Below are 6006 nucleotides of genomic sequence, written 5' to 3'. Positions count from 1 at the left end.
TTCACAATAAACACGGAGGGAGGGAAGAGCAAACAACAACAACAACAATAACAGTAGTAACAACAATTGCCATTATTACTACAGTAACAACAATAACAATAGTATCATTATTATGATTATTACTATTATTATTATTCTGACAGTAAAAACAGCAAAAATGGTAATAATAATAACAGCTTTATTAGTGTGACACATTTCATGCTTTACATGAAAACATTAAAAACATTGGAAACATTCAGACAAGCATAAAAATCACAATTAAAGTGACAAATATAATAAAACATCGAAAACAAAGGGATAATGAAAATATAAAAACAAAACAAAACTACAATTTGCATTAAAAACAAGTTAAAATAAGCTATAATAGGAAAGCAGCAGCAGACAGAAAAGCCTTGTGCTGTGATTTGAAGAAGTGAGAGTTGGAGCAGATCTTTGTTCCACATGTGTGGAGCATAAAGAGCAAACGCTGCTTCTCCATGTTTAGTTCTAACTCTGATCAGCTAGAAACCATCCAGGGCTTTAAAAACCATCAGCAGGACTTCAAACCTACTGGAAGACAGGAAGCCAGCAGAGATCTAAGAACTGGAGTGATGGGATCACATGAACATATGATGAGCACATGAACACGTGATGAACACGTGAACATGTGATGAACACATGAACACACGATGAACACATGAACACACGATGAACACGTGAACACGCGATGAACACGTGAACACGCGATGAACACGTGAACACACGATGAACACATGAACACGTGATGAACACGTGAACATATGATGAGCACATGAACACATGTTGAACAGGTGATGAACAAATTCATGAAGAGGTGAAACACACTGAGCTTTATTTTGAAATCTGACTGAAAGCCTGGTGTGACATCACTGCAGGTGAGCTGACAACATCTCACTGATCTGCTTCTGACTGTACTATCACTGATTAATAATCACTGATCAATCATCAATAGTCACTGATCAATAATCTTCCGTGTTGTTCTTACATAACTGTGATCACAGTGAAGTCCTGCAGTCCAGGAAGTTTTAGAGTCGTGTTCTAAAGGTTCAATCCTCAGATCTCATTGTAGCCCTTTAAGCTTCAGTCAATTCCAGCCGTTTTCAGTACAAAAAATCCCTAATATTTTATTTGTCAATAAAAACATGACGAGAAATACAGGGAATATTGGACACGCATTGCGAGGTGCATTTCCTCGAAAACGACCTATTCGTGGATTTTATACCGACTTCAAGACATGTTTTGGACAAAATATTTTACTGGCTTGTGTCGTCTGGATGTCCAAGGTTGGATTATGGCCGTTTTTTGTGGAATATTTTGTTCTGTGTGTAATAATGAACCCGGAAATGTGAGTCGCGCTGTGTGCGTTGAAGCCGTGTATAGAGAACGGATGGATGGATATTCGTTGTTTGTCTGACAAATGTGTTTTTCTCACCCGCTGTGGTAATCACATCTGAAAGTGGTTTATACCGGCGGATTCATGAGAATCTAAGCTTTCCATCGGCGTATAGTGTTTGTATAATCGTGTTTGCAGCTTCAGGCATTTAAGGAAATGCTTATGCAGATCTCAAAGTGTTCCGTGGGCGGGACGGTGAAGCTTAACGGGATAACAAAGGAGCTCAACAAAGATCTGATGGAGAACTTACGGACCAGGACCAGTCAGAACTCATGGAATAGAACCAGTCAGAACTCATGGAAAAGAACCAGTCAGAACTAATGGGTTAGAACCAGTCAGAACTAATGGACTAGAACCAGTCAGAACTCATAGACTAGAACCAGTCAGAACTCATGGACTAGAACCAGTCAGAACTAATGGGTTAGAACCAGTCAGAACTAATGGACTAGAACCAGTCAGAACTAATGGACTAGAACCAGTCAGAACTCATGGACTAGAACCAGTCAGAACTAATGGGTTAGAACCAGTCAGAACTAATGGGTTAGAACCAGTCAGAACTAATGGAAAAGAACCAGTCAGAACTAATGGACTAGAACCAGTCAGAACTAATGGACTAGAACCAGTCAGAACTCATAGACCAGAACCAGTCAGAACTAATGGGTTAGAACCAGTCAGAACTAATGGGTTAGAACCAGTCAGAACTAATGGACTAGAACCAGTCAGAACTAATGGACTAGAACCAGTCAGAACTCATGGACTAGAACCAGTCAGAACTAATGGGTTAGAACCAGTCAGAACTAATGGGTTAGAACCAGTCAGAACTAATGGACTAGAACCAGTCAGAACTAATGGACTAGAACCAGTCAGAACTAATGGACTAGAACCAGTCAGAACTCATAGACCAGAACCAGTCAGAACTCATGGACTAGAACCAGTCAGAACTCATGGAAAAGAACCAGTCAGAACTAATGGATTAGAACCAGTCAGAACTCGTAGACCAGAACCAGTCAGAACTCATGGACTAGAAACAGTCAGAACTCATGGAAAAGAACCAGTCAGAACTAATGGATTAGAACCAGTCAGAACTCATAGACCAGAACCAGTCAGAACTCATGGACTAGAAACAGTCAGAACTCATGGAAAAGAACCAGTCAGAACTAATGGATTAGAACCAGTCAGAACTAATGGAATAGAACCAGTCAGAACTCATGGAAAAGAACCAGTCAGAACTCATAGACTAGAACCAGTCAGAACTCATGGACTAGAACCAGTCAGAACTCATGGAAAAGAACCAGTCAGAACTAATGGATTAGAACCAGTCAGAACTCATGGACTAGAACCAGTCAGAACTAATGGAATAGAACCAGTCAGAACTCATGGAAAAGAACCAGTCAGAACTAATGGGTTAGAACCAGTCAGAACTAATGGGTTAGAACCAGTCAGAACTCATGGACGAGAACCAGTCAGAACTAATGGAATTGAACCAGTCAGAACTCATGGAAAAGAACCAGTCAGAACTAATGGGTTAGAACCAGTCAGAACTCATGGGTTAGAACCAGTCAGAACTAATGGACAAGAACCAGTCAGAACTCATGGACTAGAACCAGTCAGAACTCATGGAAAAGAACCCGTCAGAACTCATGGAATAGAACCAGTCAGAACTCATAGACTAGAACCAGTCAGAACTCATGGACTAGAACCAGTCAGAACTCATGGAAAAGAACCAGTCAGAACTAATGGATTAGAACCAGTCAGAACTCATGGACTAGAACCAGGCAGAACAAATGGACTAGAACCAGTCAGAACTAATGGACTAGAACCAGTCAGAACTCATAGACTAGAACCAGTCAGAACTCATGGACTAGAACCAGTCAGAACTAATGGGTTAGAACCAGTCAGAACTCATAGACTAGAACCAGTCAGAACTCATGGACTAGAACCAGTCAGAACTAATGGACTAGAACCAGTCAGAACTAATGGACTAGAACCAGTCAGAACTCATAGACCAGAACCAGTCAGAACTCATGGACTAGAACCAGTCAGAACTCATGGAAAAGAACCAGTCAGAACTAATGGATTAGAACCAGTCAGAACTCGTAGACCAGAACCAGTCAGAACTCATGGACTAGAAACAGTCAGAACTCATGGAAAAGAACCAGTCAGAACTAATGGATTAGAACCAGTCAGAACTCATAGACCAGAACCAGTCAGAACTCATGGACTAGAAACAGTCAGAACTCATGGAAAAGAACCAGTCAGAACTAATGGATTAGAACCAGTCAGAACTAATGGAATAGAACCAGTCAGAACTCATGGAAAAGAACCAGTCAGAACTCATAGACTAGAACCAGTCAGAACTCATGGACTAGAACCAGTCAGAACTCATGGAAAAGAACCAGTCAGAACTAATGGATTAGAACCAGTCAGAACTCATGGACTAGAACCAGTCAGAACTAATGGAATAGAACCAGTCAGAACTCATGGAAAAGAACCAGTCAGAACTAATGGGTTAGAACCAGTCAGAACTAATGGGTTAGAACCAGTCAGAACTCATGGACGAGAACCAGTCAGAACTAATGGAATTGAACCAGTCAGAACTCATGGAAAAGAACCAGTCAGAACTAATGGGTTAGAACCAGTCAGAACTCATGGGTTAGAACCAGTCAGAACTAATGGACAAGAACCAGTCAGAACTCATGGACTAGAACCAGTCAGAACTCATGGAAAAGAACCCGTCAGAACTCATGGAATAGAACCAGTCAGAACTCATAGACTAGAACCAGTCAGAACTCATGGACTAGAACCAGTCAGAACTCATGGAAAAGAACCAGTCAGAACTAATGGATTAGAACCAGTCAGAACTCATGGACTAGAACCAGGCAGAACAAATGGACTAGAACCAGTCAGAACTAATTGGTTAGAACCAGTCAGAACTAATGGGTTAGAACCAGTCAGAACTCATGGACTAGAACCAGTCAGAACTCATGGACTAGAACCAGTCAGAACTAATGGAATAGAACCAGTCAGAACTCATGGAAAAGAACCAGTCAGAACTAATGGAATAGAACCAGTCAGAACTCATGGACCAGAACCAGTCAGAATTAATGGACTAGAACCAGTCAGAACTCATGGAATAGAACCAGTCAGAACTCATGGACTAGAACCAGTCAGAACTCATGGACCAGAACCAGTCAGAACTAATGGAATAGAACCAGTCAGAACTCATGGGTTAGAACCAGTCAGAATTAATGGAATAGAACCTGTCAGAAGTAATGGACTAGAACCAGTCAGAACTCATAGACTAGAACCAGTCAGAACTCATGGACCAGAACCAGTCAGAACTAATTGAATAGAACCAGTCAGAAGTAATGGACTAGAACCAGTCAGAACTCATAGACTAGAACCAGTCAGAACTCATAGACCAGAACCAGTCAGAACTCATGGACCAGAACCAGTCAGAACTAATTGAATAGAACCTGTCAGAAGTAATGGACTAGAACCAGTCAGAACTCATAGACTAGAACCAGTCAGAACTCATAGACCAGAACCAGTCAGAACTCATGGACCAGAACCAGTCAGAACTAATTGAATAGAACCAGTCAGAACTCATAGACCAGAACCAGTCAGAACTAATTGAATAGAACCAGTCAGAACTCATGGATTAGAACCAGTCAGAACTCATGGACTAGAACCAGTCAGAACTAATTGAATAGAACCAGTCAGAACTCATGGACCAGAACCAGTCAGAACTCATGGACCAGAACCAGTCAGAACTAATTGAATAGAACCAGTCAGAACTCATAGACCAGAAACAGTCAGAACTTATTGAATAGAACCAGTCAGAACTCATGGATTAGAACCAGTCAGAACTCATAGACCAGAAACAGTCAGAACCAATGGAAAAGAACCAGTCAGAATGTCACCTGGAGTCCTCCGAAAGCAGCTTCAGGTCCAGAATCATCTTCAGGGTCCAGTTGTGTTCCTGCCAGCATCAGGTGAACGTTTTTAGGAGTAGCTGAGGTTTGGTTCTGGTCATGATTTTCCACTGGTTTAGGTTTAAGATTGTACTGATTTTGGAACGTTTCAGGACTGGTTCTTGAACCCCAAGAACACCAAACCTACCATCAATCATGCTCTGTGGAACTGGAGCTTTACACAAAGTAAATGGAATAACGAAGAAGGAGGATCACCTCCACGTTCTTCAGGAGAACCTAAAACCAACAGTAGAAGGTTGAAACCAGAAGCATTGACGAGAAAACATGAATTTAACTAAATGTTCACATTTCTGTTTGTAAATTTATGATCCAGAAGATTCCGTCATATTTCCAGAAGATCTTTGTTACAGATTGTCCCATAAAGATTCCACCATAAATCTTTTAATAATAAATAATAGCAATAACAACAACAACAACAACAACAATAATAATCTCTGCACACTCCTCGGGAATCAGCCATGTTGACAGTGTGTGTGTCACAATTGATTGATCAGTAAGGATTAATCAGTATTGATCAGTATCAGTCTTTTCTCAGATTAACAGATTCACTGAAAAAAATTCACATTTCAACCTTAATATTCAAAAATTCTACTTCACTGT

This window comes from Acanthochromis polyacanthus, chromosome 3, assembly GCF_021347895.1.
Source record: "Acanthochromis polyacanthus isolate Apoly-LR-REF ecotype Palm Island chromosome 3, KAUST_Apoly_ChrSc, whole genome shotgun sequence".
Classification (NCBI taxonomy): domain Eukaryota; kingdom Metazoa; phylum Chordata; class Actinopteri; family Pomacentridae; genus Acanthochromis; species Acanthochromis polyacanthus.
This window is presented reverse-complemented; position numbering follows the sequence as displayed.